This window comes from Manis javanica, chromosome 8, assembly GCF_040802235.1.
Source record: "Manis javanica isolate MJ-LG chromosome 8, MJ_LKY, whole genome shotgun sequence".
Lineage (NCBI taxonomy): Eukaryota > Metazoa > Chordata > Mammalia > Pholidota > Manidae > Manis > Manis javanica.
Window position 1 is genome coordinate 97,862,135 of NC_133163.1, and position 19,417 is coordinate 97,881,551.

The following is a 19,417-nucleotide window of genomic DNA, read 5'->3' on the forward strand; positions in this document are numbered from 1 at the left end:
TTCAGGCAGAGGCCAGGAGCTGTGTGGGTGACATCTAACTTCTCTTACCTTATAAGGTCTTTGGTAGCTTAATCTTTTATGGGGAATAAAAATAGGTGAGGCCCTTTGCCTTTGGATTTCTCTGAAATCCTGATTTCATTTTAGATGCCCTGGACTCAAAAGGATGTCACCCCCAATTCATATAGTTTCTAAGACAACATGATTTACACAATGTTGTAATTTCACAGCAATTTGTTGTATAGTTCATGCTTCAGTGTTAATAAGTAGCTCATTTTTTAAATCTGTTTTGCAGACATTTGATAATCAATTATTAGTGCTGGTTTATTCCTTCTACTTGTGAAGATTACCTGCCTAGAACTCCATTAGGAATCTAGGAAGGTGGAAATTAAGTAAACTAATATTTATTTAGCATCTACTGTGTGTCAGGCACTGTACTAAATCTTCCGTCTACTACTAGTGAATTTACTTTTCAACCCAACCTTGGAAAAGTAGCCTTCCTTGTCATCACTGTTATAGATGATAAAACTGAGAATCAGAAATCATCATATGGTCTAGTCGATCAACACTTATGACCTAGTAATTTGAAGGAGGAGGAGAAAATGGAGAAGCAGAGAAGCTAAGAAAATCTACACCCTTGTTCCTCTGAGTGTGGCACACACTGGCATCACTGACACACCTGTGAGAAATACAGATTCTCAGGCTGCTCCTGACTCCTGCGTCAGAACTTGTTTTAACAAGATCCCGGTGACTTTGTGCACTTTAGAGTCTGAGAGGCTGTGCCCACCCAGCTACCCAGAGGGCAGAGTGGCGAGAGCAAAGTCTCTGTGGGCAAGACCAAGAGAAACTGGGCTGTGAGGAGTGAGAACAAAGATCCTGAAGGCCACTGGGTCGTGTCTAGGAGACTGTTGGGAAAGTAGCCATTTTAATATTTTTTCCTCTGGCTTTTAAATTAGATCATCCCCTTTTAATATTTCTCAAGAGAACACGGTACAATTTTGAATTTTGTTTTCAAGGTTCTGGTCTAATCTTGGTCTTTTTTTTGCCTCACTTTCAAATAGGTTGGCACTTAAGCTTGTAGAGCTTAATTGAATTGAAAGACCAGATGAGATTTGCTGATTCTACAAGATGAGAACTGGGCTCATGGTGCTCACATGATCCCCTTTCTCCCCTCCACTTATTATGAGGTGTAGGATATTTGGCCCTAACTGTTTTACCTAGAAAGCTGCACAGGAGTCAAATCTGGGGCAACCAATTGGGGTCCAGAGTCTGAGAACCATGTGACTTAGCATATCCTACTGCTTCCCCAGGGCCCCAGAAATGCCTTGTTACTCAATGTGTGAGTCAACAGACAAGCAGCTCTGGCTTCACCTAGGAACTTGTTAGAAATGCAGCATCTTCCGAGGACCTACTAAGGCTCTTCCTAAGACCTACTGAATCAGAATATGCATTTAACAAAGATATTCAAGGAATTCATTGCATTTCAAAGTCTGGCCACGCTGCCATAGCAGTTTCATATTATTCTTCTATGACTTCTTCCCTCAAATGGATTCCCCTCTCCTATCTTAGTCTGTTCAGGCTGCTATAACAAAATACCACAGACTGCGTGGCTTATAAGCAAACAGACATTTATTCTCACAGTTCCAGATGCTGAAAGTCCCAGATCAGGGAGCAGCAGGGTGGGGTGAAGGGACCCCCATCTCCTGGTCACAGACTTCTTCACGGCCTCACCTGGTGGAGGAAGGGCAAGCTGCAACCTGGAGCCTCTTACTAGAGCACTGCTCCGGTACAGGAGGGCTCTGCCTTGGTGATCTAGTGGCCTCCCAAAGGCCTCCTCCTCAGACCATTGCCTTGGACTAGGTTTCAACATATTAATTAGGCCACATTTAGGCCACAGTACTTCCCAAAAGTCTCCATCCCAAACCTGCCCTAGGTATATACACAGGGACACAGTTAATTTGGGGCATATTTTTCTATAACTGTCTCCTAGACCAGACCTCCCAGAGTGCCTCAAGAGACAGTGTGATTCTGAACAGATGCCAAATGCAATTTTTGGTAGAGGTAGAGCCAAAATCCTGGATTATCTACTCTGACTAGAGGAGAGGGATGTTGCCTTTTCTGGGTTTTGCTTACTTAATTATAAAGCCATTTATGCTATGGCTCTTCTAGCAAATCTGACTCCCAAGTTTTAAATCTAAATATAAAAGATTTCACTACGGTCTAATCTGGAGCCTTAGGGGTTTTCATATTCAATGTCTACTTTGGTTTTAGTGATACTGATGGTGGGTCTTCTTTTCGTAGATATGTAGACAAGTGACTAGCTTTACCATATGACCCAAAATTCCACTCCTAGGTATATACCCAAGAAAAATGAAAACATAGATCCACACAAAACCTCACGCATTAATGTTTATAGTGGCATTCTTAGTAATAGGCTCAAAATGAAAGTAATCCAACGTCCATCAAATGATGAATGGATAAATTAAATGGGTGTATTCATACAATGGAATGTTATTTAGCCATAAAGAGAATGAACTTTTGATATATGCTATGAAATGGGTGAACCTTAAAAACATTGCACTAAGCCAGACACAAAAGGACCAATATTGTATGACTGCATTTATATGAATTATTTAGAATACACAAATCCATATAGACAGAAAGTAGATCAGTAGTTGCCAGGGGCTGAGTCAGGGTAGGGGACGATGGAGAATGACTGCTAATGAGTATGGGATTTCTTTCAGGAGTGTTGAAAAATTGACTGTGGTGATGATTACACAACTCTGTGAATATACTAAAAAAACACCAACTTGTACCTTTGAATTTTATAGTAGGTGAATTATATCACAATAAAGTTGTTGCAAGAAACAACTGGCAGTGAAACCAGAACAGCTATGCTTGATATGGCAGTCAGCCGGAAGAGGGTGTGCAGCCCCTGCTCAGGACAAGGGACACGGGGACAAGGGTCAAGGGACACAGAGAGCTGCAGTCCTCATGGCCACCATCTTCCATCTTACAGGCAGCAGCAAGCATGGGCAACTGGACGCGGAACATGCTTCTCAGCTCCCAGATCCCAGAGATGGGGCATTTGCAGTGCGACTCCCTCCTCGAGGACTGAGGTACATATTTCTGGCACTGCTCACTTTTTTCTGCAAAATGAACCTCAGTTTTTCATTAAGTCACTGTCTAATATGGTAATAGTAAAGAAGATAAAGTTTATTGGAAAGGTGCTATAAATTTTCCTGCTTGAAGTTTAGCTCAAGCCTCCCATGCAGAATTACTAGGTCTTGTGGAAAAGCTGCTCCCCAAGTGAAAGAACTCCCCATTGATTGAGGAAACCCACATTCCAGACTAAAGATAGGTGTTACATAGTTTGTAGGCCCTAGTGAAAAGTGAAAATTCAGAGTGCCTTGTTGATAAATTCTTAAGAATTTCCAAACAGTGGCAGCAAAGCAAGCAGAGACCTTCTAGGTGTGAGACCGTGCAGGACTGTGTAAGTCCACTGCGTAGCTGGCCCTGGATAGATATGTAGATGAGACAGGGAAAGAAGTTCCCATTCTTATGGATTTGAAAACAATTTCAAGTTCTTTCTTGCACATGCTATTTCTTGTTAATAAAAGCTCCTTTAAAATGGTGCATTTCTAGGGAAAGCATTAGGAAATAGTATGAAATAAAATCTGACTTTTAAGGAACGCTCCCAGTATTTCATTAAAATAGCCATTTCAATGGCTTTAGTTTGTGAATTATTTTGTTTTACCTCCCAACTTTATTGTGATGTTGAAAGAGACAAAATGTTAGCGTCCATCTTACATATAGAGAAATTGTCACATGAGGCATTTTAGAGGGATTTCCAATGGCAAGGGAACAGAGTAGAGGAAAAGCATTGTATATTTTTCCCGTATCTTTTTATAGTAAACTCCTCTACTACTATAGTAAGTTGTATGGGGAGACTGCATATTAATCATAATACTAACATGTGATGTATTATTAATAGTAACAACAAATAACATGTTTTCAAATGTTTATGATGCATCAGACCTGTGATAATCCCTTTATATATTTTATAGTGTTTGATTTTCACTCCAAAACTCTTGCTGAAATTAATCATGTGCACACTCAGAGGTAAGTACTTCTCTGTGTTATACTGTGTGTATGTGAGGGTACATGCATGTGTGTTGTCTGAGTGGAAGCCTAAATTAGCTTCAATTATCAGCAATTCTAACAGAAATGTTTTATATAAATAGTTCCAAAAATACCCTGAAAGTTGACAACTGCTTTTTGGGAACCTACAGTGGCCTCCTGCTTCAGAGAGGGAGCAGAGCATGTTGGTGACGAATATGGGCTCAAGAGTCATGATATCCGGGTTTCAATCTCAGCCATACTGCTCACTAGCTGTGTGACCTTGAGCAAGTTGATTAGCCTTTCTGTGACCTGGTTTCCTTCTTTATAAAATGGAGATTACAGAAGTGCTCAATAGCACTGTCATGAGGACTGAATGAGTATATATCTAAAGTATTATATTATACCAGTGTTGTCTGCTGTTATTATTACATAGAAAATCAGACCTCAACATCCCCTTTCTAGTTGAGATTATTCACCAGCATTGTTCTATGCACACAACAGGTCTTGACAATTGACTAAGTTGTATTAAAGACGAGGCATGATGGTTCTCCAAGAAGCAAGATAACCAAAGATGAATAGAATGAGTGGTGGGGAAAATGGTGGGGCTGTAGAAGCTGCCTCCTGGACCAGGAAGAATCAGTAGAGAAGAGTGCCAAGCTCTTTTAACCAGTGTTAAACTAGCGTCAGTCTCAGCTTTGATTCAAATGACAGTTGGCTTCCAACTGGGGCTCTAAATCAGGCCAGCAATGGATACTGGCCCAAAATCCAGACAGCAGAGCACTGGGATGCAGATAGATGGTCACCCTGCAAAGCTCTTTCTGGGAAGTAAAATCCCAGCAACTGGGCTGGGGTCAGGGTAAAACTTCCAGTCCTGTGGAGGAGAAAAGATCAAGATTAAAACAGAGCCATAAATCCCCACATCCAGGGACCTGGAGCAAGTAGGACTCTAGTCCTAGAAGGACAGGGAGCTGGGCAAGATGTAAGTGTGATTTGGAGGAATCCAATTCCAGACATCACTCCACAGTCACCAATCAGTCCGGATCTGATTAGTGGGTAAAGAGCAAAGTCAGGAGCTCTGCAGGTGCGGCTGGGCCAGGTCTGCAATGGAGACATAAATCTGGGTGTGTAGCTCCGAAAGAGGGTACAGCTGTGGACATACTTTCAATCTCCATCAGGACTGCACAAAACTGGACCAAGATGGAGACTGCAGATGTTGGAGTGAGTGGTGCCGCTGTGAGAAGACAGGAACCAGAGGCAGAGGAAACAAGAGGAGACAGCATTATCAGCCAGCCCCACGTCTCCAGTGCCCGCCTGACCTCTAGTTTCCACTCGGACCCTTTTGAACCTTCGGACAAGAATGGCCTCTATTCTCCACTACGCGGAACTGCACTTGCTTGTAAGTCAACCTGAGACTCCACACATATGTGCTGAACTTCCTCACTTCCCCCTGGTCAGGGTCCCTCTCCCCACTCTCACATTTGCTCTGAGGTCTGTAGATTATTTTTGTGCTACTCTTTTTACATTTCAAGTAGACATTAATTTTAGCCTAACATTGCTAAATAAAAATACTGGGGAGAAGAGGGGAACAATTGGAACAAAAAAGGTAACATAATTTGCCTCGGATCTGAATCTCTGAAATTGTCTTAGCTAGATCTTTGTACCCTAGGCACATAGTAGGAACTCCAAAATGCCTGTTAATGAGTAGATGGATAAAAGAATTCTTGTTAGTATTCTGTGTTTGTAGTGGGCTAATGTCTAAGGGCTCTGTTAACAAGGGAAGAATCAGTGTATCAGGGTAATACATTCACTAATGAGATTTAAAAAAATGCTTACTACATCTTCGAGCAGAAATCACCTTTCTCTTGGATGCTGTGCCACTGTGCCTGTGCTTCAATGTACATTGAGACTAAAAGAAGAGGCAGAAAGAGAAGATATAAGGCTCCAATCTAGGATGGGACCAGAAGAATGGGAGCCCATGGATAAGGCATATCTGAGTCATATAAATGTATATTTTTAATTTCTTGAATCGCTTAGACAGTTTGCCCACTTGTATCATGCCAGCTGATGCAAAGCTCACACCCTACACCACAAAAGGCAGAAGATGCTAAGCATATCCAGTAACTTCTCAGTGACAAAAATGACAAGTGACAGCAACTTCCTGAAAGCTTTGTGAACTGACACATCAAAACCTGCCTACTGGCAACAACTGAAGTGGGGGAGTGGTGTAAGCAATCTGAGTGGTGTTTCGTGAGCAACAGCTTTAACAGCTTGCTTCTCAAAGGCAGCGTGCACTAAAAACATCCACGCCTGAGGTTTACCTCAAAGAGTCAAACCTGAGGTTATGAAGAATAATTTTCAGAGAAGCTAGATAACTTCTGCTATATCAGCAATTTAACCTTCTAGTCTCAGAACTAGCGATGAACATTTGGGGTTCAAAAAAGTGATGACATAAAGAAAAACACACATATTGTTTTTAATGACTATGATCAGCCTATGGTGGATATCTGTCAGTCAACAGGTCAGAAATGATATTGTTTCCTGTTCTCCAAGGGAAAAATTTGAGAATTTTATGAGATGTGGAGACTCTATTTGATGTGTAATGAATTCAAATGGGAATTAAACCAGAGATGAGTTGAAAGCTGTTGTTTAAGTCCAGCTGGACTCTCTTTTGCTGATTCCCATAATTATGGTCCTAATGGTTTCTGTTTTCTATTCACCTCCTAAAGTACAGACTTACTGGAATGTTCTGTTACTGTCAGAGGTGAAAGCTGTGAGTAAGCCAATATCATTAGCTTTCACTCATGCAGCTGAGAGCTTAGGAGTTACACAGAAATGAACTATCCATGATTTCCCCCTAAGTCTTTTTATGTATGTGCTCTAATTTAATGTGGCTTTCCAGGGATAATAGTATCAAATCATTTTTGTGTTCCAGAAGGGTAATGATGTACCCAGATGAATGACTCCAATGTTTCCCATGAAATTACTAAATCATTGACAATGAAGATATTTGTGCCTAAGAATATATAATGTGTTAATTAATCTAGTCAATAAATACCTACTCATTAGAAGAGGCATAATGAAATTGCTGTGTTTTAAATCCCTAGACACATCTGTGCAAAACCAGAATATATAAACATCATCTTAAAGGCTCATCAGCAAACACCAAACACGCACATATGTGAAGGTGAATAGAAGTATATCAGTGAACAAAAACACCAGGAACAGAAAGTCTATAAAAACTGTATCAGTAGAGTAAATATGCCAAACAATAGCCCAATTTCTCTGATGCAGACAATTCCAGGTGGACTCGGGCTGACCCTCACTGGGTAAATGCCAGCTAATACCAGCAGTCACATTTTCATCATCCTTTTTTGAAATAGCCATTGGTCATGCTTGTTATTCAATGACATCAGGCTTGGCCAGAGCTCCTGGCATGGAAATCCCTCTCTTATGTAACATACAGCAAGCTCTCACAAGCCCTGTAACATGATTTGAGGAATATCATTATTTTTCTGCTCTTGTTACCTTTCTACTTTACTGTTTTTTGCTTCTCTCACCAAGCCTTCAGAATGAATCAGGATATTCCCATGTGTAAGTGTACACAAGGACTTAGAGTATCACAATCCCCAGGTAGTATTATAAAAAAGAAACAGACCCAAATACATTTTCAGGCTAACAGTACTTTGACCCTTGTGCTCTTGAGGAAATCCACTTGTAAGTGGACCTGGGCAGTCAGCTATGGATGGAAGAGGTGTAGACATTCACTCTCAATTTGCTTTCTTGAGGGGGCATATTAATGTCATCTAATATCATAGCCTGGGATCCTTTGGGGTTTTTTGCACAAAACAGAATTCCACTCAGAATTGGCTAGGCAAAGCAGACAATTTCATTGACTGCAGCCTCTCCCAGGGACAAAAAACTGAAAGGCAAGAATTGAAGCTACTTGTCTGTCTCTCAACAGACCCCACGGACTTTGACTTCTCTTTGCAGACAGAGAAGCTTCTCTCCTTCTCCAGACCTTCAGCTTGCATGAGATTTTGCTTGGCCCCAAATCTGCATGACTTCAGTCCATATTTCCTCCATGACATAACTCTGGGCTCTTAATAAAATTGTGTCTACAGACAAATCTGCAAAAAAGATTCTTACCACTCTGTAAGAGGAAAAGAAAAGTACATAAATTGAGAATAAATGTTTAGAAACTTTCATAGCAGTTTGGTCTTGCCTCACCATTCAAGTGGAACCCTTTGGACAGAGACCAGTGTGGGCACACTAAACTCAGGCAGTGAGTTGCAGAGCCACAAATCATACACAGCTGGACTATGATAAAACTTGTGATAGTTTAAGATTATTTTGTCATCTCTAACCCCAAAAATATATAAAATCCAGAATTCATTTCACTCATCAAAAGAAAATTTAAATTTAATTGTAATCTAATAGGTTTAAGCTTTTGGAACTGGCTACTGAATCAAATTGAAGGTATATTTTGTAAACACATTATCATCAACTTTATCTTGGATAAAAGCATCTTGAACTTGCGGAAATTGCTTTAAAACATCTCCTTCCATTTCTATCAGCCTACTTTTTGTAAGGTTGATTTCTCTACTCTAAGCAATTAAATGAAAACATGGAAGCATTTTAAGTACATGGTATCTTCTGTAAATAGTGTTGTCATCCATATAACCTAGATTAGATTAGTTAACAAGCAAGAAGTAAGCTCACTGGTTACATCAAAAACTTTAAATATTGATATACATGGGTTTTCAAACCAGGTGTTCATTAATTACTATTAAGCCATAACTTTTTGTTTAGCTACAATTATGGAACAACTAGAAGTTGTAGACATAACCATGACTCTCTATATTAATTGCCTATATATATACCCAATGACAATTATTGCAACTTTTATAATTTTGTTATTTTTACAACAGGTTATGTTTGTTTTATTTATATTTATTGGAAGTAATTTTGTGTCTGCTGAATTTAATAATAAAAATTTGGGTCTTATAATTTGCATATCTCTTTTTCAGTTCAAGTTTTTGGTAATTCACATCTACTGTATTTTACAATATTGGACCATAACACTTTGGAAATTAAGGAAAACATATGGTCCTTCCCCATAAATGGCCTGAAAGACCCTGCTTTAAATCAATTTCTCAGGACACAAATTCAAGATACCCAGGAGTGGACCTATTAACTTACCTTAGACAAAATGTTCACCACTAGCTCAAAGAGCTGTGGTGAGGTAATAGCGGCTATCAAGTTGGCACAGGGCTATCCTTTCCAGATGCTGGTGTCAGCTTGGAGGTCAAGTCCATAGCCATATTTTGGTCTGTTTTACTAATTTCCCCCTCTCATTATTCTTAATTTAACATGATGAAACAAAATTATCCATAGCCTGACTACCAAGTTCAAATGTGCCTTATAGCTTAGCTTCTCTTGGCTTGATTACTGGCAAGGATATCTACAGCTTTACAAAAAAAAGCTGAAAACACATTAATGCAACACATTATGTGTTTGTAAAAGGCAGACGCATTAATGGAGGGAAAAAATAGTGTAAGGAATAGCTGAAGATGTCTAGAAAGCTTAGAAATTATGTACATTCCCTCCCCCCACCCATACATAGAGAGTGTCAGGGTAGGTCTCAAGAAAGGCAGTGCTCAAAAAGCAAGGTAGTCATTAAGGAAACATGGTCATATTTAATACCTGTTATATATCATGCTCTGTGCTGTATTATGTGTTAAAAAATTAGGTGTGGATGGGGGGAGAAATAATAGTTTTGCTCCCCATCAAGGAGCTCAAAATCTGAGAGAGAGAAAACAACATGCTGTGCTGAGTGCCTAAAGCAGACATGGCGAGGCAGCACCTTGATTCCCCGTCAGAAAAGCCCTGTAGCCCAGCTGGAGGCAATGGGGTCCCAGACAGCTCCCAGCAGTCAGCTCCTCCATAGTCAGCCTCAACGCAAAAGGCTGCCTTGACCAATGGCACATGCTTCCTGGGGCACCCACATGTAGTCACTGAGTCAGACAAGGTTATAAAATCCCAGCCATTTTGGCCCAATTCCTGACACTCTAATGGGCAAGCTCTTCCCCCAAATTCCCCTCTTCTTGGCCAAGGAGTTATCTGATATGCATCACAGCTTGATATCTTCCTCTACCCAGTCCTCCATTTTCCATTCACAAATATTTACCCTGAGTAAATATATCATGCTCTAAACTCTGCATCAGTATCTGCTTCCAGAGAATGAAACCTGGACAGTGTTATTTCAGTCTGACTTACAGGGGGCGTGTAAACCCAGAAAAAGAATTAACCCCAAAATGAACCAGGGCTGCTCAGAAAAGACTGTCCATGAAAGAATGTATTTCAGTGGAATCTGAGAGAATGAAAATAAAATTGAGGCAGGGAGTGGAGTAAGGTGACCACATTCCTCCAGGTGCAAGAAATGAATTGTGCGAAAACAAAGAGGCTTGTTCCTAGCATAGCAGGCTCTTGTCATTGGATTTCAGCTCAGCCATCACCTACTCCAGAACTGCTCTTGACCTTCAAATTTAGAGCAGCCATCCTTACGCCTGCTTGTGTCACTCTCACATTTGTGGGAATGTTAAAAGGCACCACTGGAATTGTAGAGAAGAAGTAAACCAGGAAGGGCTGAGTAAGTTAGGACTTCATTCTGAGTGCCACAGGCAGCCTTTGGGAGACTGGAAGTGCAGTTCCTGTACCATCTGAGTTGTGCCTTAGAAACACACTCGGAGGCTGTCTAAAGATGTAGATCAAGTGGGATTCGGAGTGGTGACTGGAGGGTCCATTCAGAAGCTTTTGCATTGGTAGAGAGTTTAAATACAGAGCCCGAAGGAAAATGTGACAGACCATGTAAAGCAATGGTTCTCACATGCTAAAGTGCATTTGAAGCCCCTGGGAATCTTGTTTAAATGCACATTCTGATTGCAAGAGGTCTAGGGTGGGGTTCAAGACTGTATTTCCCACAAGGCTCTCAGTGATGACAACACTGCTGATCTACAGGGACAACAAGAATCCTTTTGGGAAGCAGATGATGTGTACTGACCTAAAATGGAGAGGACTACAGATGTTCATAACTCTGCAAGACATGGCCACGCTCTCTGATACCAAATGACCAGGATAGAAATGCACAGGCCTTTGATGCATAGACTGTTGGAGATGTACCATTCGAAGAGATGGCTATCTCATTGCAAATGACCATAAACCTCTCCAGGTATGATACCCGTATATGTGGTTTGTTTAGCTATGGCTTCATGTTGCCTGCTATTGACCAGGGGTTAGGTCATTTAACTACAAATGGATTGTGTCAGCTTTTGGCTTCTGCTAAAGCCTTAGATTCATTACAGTTTCAGCTGCTGTTCATTCAGGCAAAATGTGGTTTTCACAGGAAAAAAGCCACAGCCAGCCAAATTCCTCTCTTGGTTACTATTATGAAACATTTTTACTAAAGTCAATTATTGAATACACCTTCAACTGGCTATTTTGGATGGGTGCATCTGAGCTCTTAATTATCCCACTGAAGACAATTATAAAACCCACTTTTACTATGGTTACACATGGATACATGCATACCAGCCTGAAGCACCATTGCCATTTTCACAGTACAAGGTTAGTGTCTTTTTCTCTCCCCTGCCAACGCTGTCACCTCTCCTCACCTCCCTCTGCCCCCATATCCATTAGGTATTTGTCACACAAAAGAATATGGAGTTCCTAGTATTAAACTTCAGTTCCTGACATTGAACTTCAATCATTTTGAAATTGAATTTTTTCTTCTGTGCCTTTAACTCAGGTTGGAGAAAATTTGGAAAGGCTTCAAACAGTTAATACGTTTTAATCTGGTATTATTTCCTCATGCATATTTATATATTGCTGCCAAATAAAAAGAACATTACTTTTCACATTGATCATCTATAAAGTTGCATGGTGCTTTAAAGATTCTTCCTTATGTGTGTGTGTGTTCATATGCACATATATTCCTATAATGGAATTTGAATTCTCGCCCATCCAAATATTTTAACTTTAAAAATAAAACTTTCTAAAGTAGGGGCTTGTAGGGGAGGATCAGTATGTTTACATGCAATTATACACTTATAGTTTGGTTTTTCTTTTTTTAATTGCCTTTTGAGGAAAAATGAAAAGTAGAATCTCGCTATTCTCAGTTCACTTGTGGTCACATACAATCTGTAAAGAATAAATACTTGCAAATACTGTGAAGTGCCACTGGGATGGACAATTTCACACAGGGAGAAAGGACAGGAAATATTAATTATAAAGTTGTGATTCAATTTGGAAGAGTCTAAGGATAGCGTCTAAATTTAGAATGAATGTGCTGTCGAGTGTTAGTAATCTGCCCCTCACTGCTAGTCATTTCCGCTTATATCCTGAACTTGGTTTAATTAAGATTGAAGCTGGTGAACCGAACAACATATAACATTGTTAAGAGAGCAAACTGAAAGATCACAGGGTTTTAGAATGAAATCAGAAATTCTATACAGGCCGGATAGCCATTTCTGAGGCAAAAATAATACTGTAAGTGGGTTAATAAACATGAAATTGCATTGAAAATTATAAAGTATTATAAATGTAGGGAATTATTACTATTATTTTTTAGAAGAATGCTGCAAGAAGGAGAGAGGCTTCTTGGAGGGAGAGTCATAAATCTCCAGGGTGGGAAAATAAAATAAGTGCGTATCTCTGGCAGAGGAAACAATACAAGTGTGGAAGGCAAACAGCAGGAGAGTAAACCCCGTCCACACATCCGTTGCTGGAGCATTTTTATGTGCACCAGTTGGATGTTACAGGCCGCTGGAGCTTAGCCATGCTGTGGTTCTCACTGGGGGGTTTTTTGTTCCCACAAAATATTTCCAGAAGACCCACTATAACATTATTGCACAGTCATCTGGGGTTTGTTTACTATAATTAGTGGTGGGTTTAGTATGGGGTTTATTAATCTGACGCTTCAAGGCCCCTCACTTGCACGGGTCCCTGTGAACGCTTGGAGTTGCTGGAGTTGCAGAGCGTTCTGGTGGCGAGTGGAAGGCAGGTGGCCCTGGGAACGGTTTCTGTGTAAGCGCTTCTGGTAAAGTGCCTGAATCGATTTCAAAAGAAAGTGTCCTGCCTTCCCAGAGCTGCAGGCATTTGTTGTGATTTTTTTTCTCACTCTAAATAAATAGGCGCATCCACACTGATTTTCATATTGGAAACTTAGATGAGGTATCTAACTTGGTTTCTCTTTTTTTGATTCACAGATTTACACATAACAGGAGATTTAGTAAAAGCTGGCCTAAGCTTTTCAATAGAATCTCTAAAACGCCCACCAGTCTAATTTATCAATCAGCCGCCAAGTCCTTATAGAGCGAATACAATAATCAATAGAACAACCTAGAACGGCCCGGATGTTTACCACCCTCATTTTAGAGAGCCCAGGGAAGCCGCAAAGCTGGTAAGTGATTGGGTCTTGATTCAGGATAGGTGGTCTGCCCGCACAGCAGACACCTCGCCCACTGGGCACACTGCTTCAGTGAGTAGAGCCCAAATGATGCCCTGCTTTTTCCAGCGTATCCTGGTTCCAACTCGGCCCTTGCACCAGTGGTTTCACTAGGGGTGACTATTTCTCCAGCGTACCCTTGGCGATGCTGGAAACATTTTCGGTAGTTGTGATATTAGAGAGGTGGCACTGCCTCTAGTGGGTAGAGGCCAGGGATGCTGCTAACACCCTACCGTGCACAGGACGGCCCCCACCAGAAAGAATTATCCAGCCCCACATAGCAATAGTACCACTGTTGAGAAGCTGTTAAGCTGATACCAAATATTCCACCTCAAACACATCATCTCTCTTTAGTGACTCCTTATTCCTTCCTCGATGAAATTGATAAGCTTTGGGCTTGAATTCTTTACCTTCCCTAAGCGGTTCTTTTCTTCCCACTTCCATTTTTTTTATTTGGCCACCTCCACCTCTGCCCCAACATACCCTGTAGTAGTTACACTGAAGTGAGAGATGGAAAACCCATGCTTTGCTCCGACTCCTCACCACTGGCACATCACAGGGCTCCCTAGGCCCCAGTGTCCTATTTGGGAAATAAAGGAGTTGGGCTAAAAGACCCTTTGGGCCCCTTCCAGCAGGGCCACTTGCTCTGGTTCCCCCAGCAGGAAGGCTGAGCTCCTGGCCTAGCACCTGACTGGTAACCAGATTTGTTACTAGAGCAACCAGGAACCCAAGTACCCCAAGGACAGAGCTAAAGCTTCAAACAGGAAGGGGAGGCAAGAGGTAGAGAAGCCCAGGGATCGGGAGAATGTGAACTAGAGCAAGAAAAAACATTTTGAAGTGTAGACCAGAGCAAAGAGAATGACTAAAATAGGAATGATAAGGGCTCATTCTCATCAGGTGTTAGACACCTGCATTGCCTGGCAGGTGTCAAGACTGTAAGTAGACTCAGTGGCATCTGTGTTGTACCTGGAATGACCCAGGGTGGGAAGGAGGGAGAAGCCTGTTCTCAGGCGCACTGGGATGTGATGAGTGACGATTACAGGACATTGATTTAGTGACCAAAACCCTCACTGACACCTCCACCAGAGGCAGACTAGGGTCATCCAGCTGTGAACACCAATCCCACCTGCTGTCCTGTTCTGTGCTGTCTTATCCTTTCAGAGACCCTCATGAGCCCCCTTAAATGGGAGCCTTTATATTGACTTCTGGCAACTTCATGACCACTGCATAAGAAGGAAGAAATTCTTCTTTTCATTTTTCTGCCCCTGGGCTTTTCTTGGCACCTTTCTTTGATAGTCTAGATTGTAATATTGTAAACAACTGGGGTGTTTGTGTGTGTGTGTGTGGGGGGGGTAGGTGTGAAAGAATCTCAAATGTACAGAAAAATTGCCAGAAATGTACAAAGGTGTTCTGAACTATTGAAGAGTGGCTTGTTAACGTGATGCCTCATGAATGATTTGGTGTATAATTCCTCAAAACAAGGACCTTCTCCTGTATAACTCGATGCAGTCATCAAAGCTGGGAAAGTAACACTGATACACTACCAGCACCTAATTCTCAGACCCATCCAAGTCTCACCTGCTGTCACAGTAATGTCCTTTATAACAAAATAAACCAATTTTTAGTCACAAGTTGCATTTAGTTATGACACGCTAGTGTCCTTTAATTCAAAAGAGCTTTTCAGTCTTTCATAACCTGGACATTTTTCAATCACAGGCCAGTTATTCTGTAGACTCCTCGATGTGGTGATGTCAGATGATTCTGCATGAGTAGGTTCCGATCATGCATCTTGGGCAGGAAGGCCCTGAAGTGATTCTGATCTTTTCACTACATCCTGTTAGCTGGCACATGATTTTAATTGGTTTCATCACTGGTGAGGTTAACTTTGATCAGTTGATTAAGGCAGTGTCTGCCAGTTTCTCCACTGAAAAGTTACCTGTTTTTCCTTTGTATGAATAGGTATTTTATAGGCAGATACTTTGAGACTTGATCAGTTTTCCATTCTTCATCAAACTTTCCACCTATTCATTTGCTTATTGATATCAGCATGGACTTAGATACCAAGTCTATTCAGTGCTTATAACCTATTACAATCATTATTTATTTTGATGCTCAAATCATCCCATATTTGTTCCATAGGAGTCCTCAGCCTAGTTGCTGTGTCCTTTGACATGTCCCCCTCATTCACGGGCTACATCATTACTTTCTGGCACAAGGCAATGTTCCAGGGCTGCTTGTACCTGCTCTGCCCCATCTCTGGGGATTCTTCAGGGATCCCTTTAAGTGGAGAATGGCATTTAGTTGCCACAGTTCAGACATTTGATGTGTTTATCACTATGGGGCTGTCATTGCTCCCAGACTGTGGATAGAGCTGGAGAATATATGCATGTCACACATTCATTTTCATCCACATCTGTTTACTTATCTGTCTCTCTATCAAAAGCTATGACTTCACATCAGTCTCTCCAATTCCAATCTAACACCACAGGGTTCATTCTAGTTTTTCCCTTTGTGTGTTTGTAACTCCCTTCTCTGGCCATCAGAAATCTTGCTCCCATTATCTTTAAAATTTGTTTATTTGCCCAATCTCCCTGGATGTATGCCAACATCCTGTTGCTGCTGGATTTATTCCCCCTGCTGCATGGATGCTCTCTTCAATCCGTGCATGCTCTGACCCCTCCTGCTGGGTGGACACCCTCTCTTCCCAGACACGTACATCGACACAGATGTCCTCTTCATTTGCCTCGGGCTCCACCCGCCCTGCATCAGGCCACTGCTCATGCTGCTGCCTGGCATTGATGCCGCCCTCACTCTGTTTGGGCTCTGGCATGCCACACTGGCTCCTCCTGCCCCGGCCACGCACACGCGGGGACAGTGTCCTCACTCTGCTTGGCGCTGCCATCCTGTACCACCCATGTCCTCCATGTATGCCTTCCTCACGTCCCCGAGGCCCTGGTAACCCTGGACAGGTCCCTCCCTGCAGGGACACGGGCATGCTGCCCCCACTCCCATCGGATTTCTGCCTCGCCCCACACAACCTTAAAGCCACGGATTCCTCCTGCCCATGGGTGCTTCACTTGCTCTGCTGACATGTAATGGCATTTGGACCAAATTCTTTGGGAAGAGAAAGGATGTAAAGGGAAAGAACAAGAAGAAAAGAGAGAAAAGGGAAGGGAGGGAAAGAGGAAGAGAAACCCTGCTCCTTTGATTATTTTTTATAAAGTCTTCCATATGCTCTCCTGGCTCAGTCAGTGTCCAGTGTAAAAAGCAAACTACTCCAGGTGTTGTAAGCAGTGGGCATTTATTTCAGGTAATTGGATGCTTAGCACATTCATTGGAGGAAGAAGCCCCAGTTCTAGGCTGAGGCTTTGGAAATGATTTCTGGAAAAATGCAGGAGTGAGGCTATTGTTGCCAGCATTGCTGGCTGGAGCCCCCAGCAGTAGCCCCTTCCGCAGCAGCTTCGGGAACCGGAACCCTGAAAGACAGCGAAGGACACCTAAAAATGCTGCCTTCATATCAGGGGGTCCGAGCAAAAGAACTGCTGTTACCACCGCTGTGTTTCAACACCCAGGAAACCTGAAAATAAATTCCAAATACCGCTGCAGAAAAACTACACTCCTCCTAGCCAGTGACAGCAGCCTCAAGCCCATCCCGTGTTTCTCACTTCCGTTTTCTAAGTCACATTAGTGCATCTCATTGGAGGAAAGTGATTCGTCCAGAACTCAAGTGTCAAAAGATTCTAGCTTTGTTTGTTCCTTGGAGTTTGTTTGTTTTTCAGATTTCCAACCCATTCTGACTAAAGGAGGATGGCATGGAGGTTGGGTGGCCAATCCCAGGAGCTCCTCTCCCCCTTGGCTTCCCCATTATCTATCAGGTTAGGGATCTATGTTTTGCAGTAAACCTAATGAAATATCAGCATTTTAATAAACAAAAAATTGAAATAGTTTCATGGTGTTCCAAACATATACATGACTTAATTTCTTCAGTAAATATATTTTCTTTCAAAGTCAAACAAAATATTACCTACAAGACACTCCAAACCCTGACATGGCCACAGCCTGTTCCCACTACCTGCGCTCTCCCATGCCCGGATTGTCCCAGCCATGTGGCCTCCTGACACGTCTCCCTGTCAGCCACCTTCACATCCCACTTCTTTTTTCACCGTCAATTTTTTTTTTTCCAGTTTTTCCTTCCACCCTCTGAGTCCCTTCATCCATTGTTTTTTATATTTTCAAGCTACCCTCCCCTCCCACACTCACAGATAGGAACACGATCTTACTTTATTGCTTCTTCTCCACCTTCTATGACTTGCTATTGCATGAGGACAGAGGCCCATTTAAGTTTAACAAGAAGCGACAGGTTTTGCCTAAGGCAGTCCCTGAGTTGTTCTAACAACATTTAGTCCCAGGATGCTGCGGGGGGCGGAAGAGGTGGTCGGTGCTCTTCCCTGATGCCCCCAGACCCTGCTACCACTGTGCGTACAACTGTCTTCTGCGGGTTTTCACTTCCAGTAGCCAGCACCCACATCTCTTTGTCAGAGGGCTGCCCTCCGGATGCTGGGACCCCACTTTGTCTGCGGGAGTGAAGGGTGGAGAGTGAGCAGTGCTAAGGAAAAATCCTCATTCTTTCCCTGAGCACCCTAAATAATGATGAGAATGGGAGGGGATAAAGAAGTGCTCCAGCTCTGCAGGACCCTGGTAGAGAGCCATCCCATCAGCCCATGTAACAGTTACCCTCCATTTGACTTGCCTGCCCTCTCGCTCATGTCACCCCTTTGCTGTCCCAGGCCCACTTTCCTGCTGCCCTGCTGTCTTTTACTAGAAACACTTCCTAATATATTACTTCCACACGAACCCTCAGGGGCTGATTTCAGGGAGCCCAGCTTAAGATACATGGAGAGACTGAATGTATTCTACAATTCCCTTCCAAACAAGGCATTTTGTAAGAATAAACACTTCTACTAATGCCTCTGCTTCTATCAGATTTATTTAACGGTTACCAGCTCTATGTGGAAGACCTTTTCATCATCTGCTGAAACTATTACCAACACTTGCAAAACAATAAGAGAGGCTAATGAGATTCTCAATTTGCACATAATATTCTTAAAAAAAATCTTGTTTTCTAACTAGCTAATGATGAAAAAACCTTCAACTTTTCTAGAAATAAAATAATACAAAGCAAAGCCAAAAAGAAATGCCATTTCTTACTTATCCAATTAGCAAAGGCTTTGAAAATTATCTGATTCAATCTGGCAAAGGTGAGGTGAGATACATTCATACACTGCTTGTGTGAATGAGAATGGTGTTAACCTCTGGAAAAACAATTTGCCAAAATATGTCAAGAGTCTTACAAATGTTCCATACCTTTGACTCAGTTCATACACCTTCAGGAATCTATCTTAAGAAAAATAATTTGAAATTTTGAATAAAGATGTATACACAAAGATTCCTATCATCCTGCATTGGAAATAAATGTTCCAGAGAGTGCAGCGATTCACTAAATAAAGGAATAGTTTTTGATGGGAGAACTTTGTGCCTCTGTTAAAAGAGATGAACAATGTTCAATAACAGATTTTTGAAAAACAAGTCAGTACATTTTAATGCCATCTACAAATAGTATTTCAACTGTGCAGAAATTCATCCTTAGGAAAAAAAGAGGAAAGAAATATAGCAAAATCCAGAATGAAAATAGCAGATTCTGGATGATTATTTTTCTGGAGTCTCAACATTTTCTGCAATAGGCATGTACTAGTTTTCTAATTAAAAAACATATGCTTTATCACAAGCTTTTCACCT

General features: G+C 41.7%; 1 long non-coding RNA gene across 1 annotated transcript; it reads left to right on the plus strand.

The window, feature by feature from the left end:
- The first annotated feature begins 3,022 nt into the window (after positions 1-3,022).
- LOC108402347 (uncharacterized) lies at positions 3,023-11,341 on the plus strand. The gene is made up of 4 exons (XR_001854407.3): positions 3,023-3,116; positions 4,065-4,119; positions 5,295-5,515; positions 11,137-11,341. It is a non-coding gene; the product is annotated as an uncharacterized lncRNA (long non-coding RNA).
- The last annotated feature ends 8,076 nt before the right edge of the window (positions 11,342-19,417 follow it).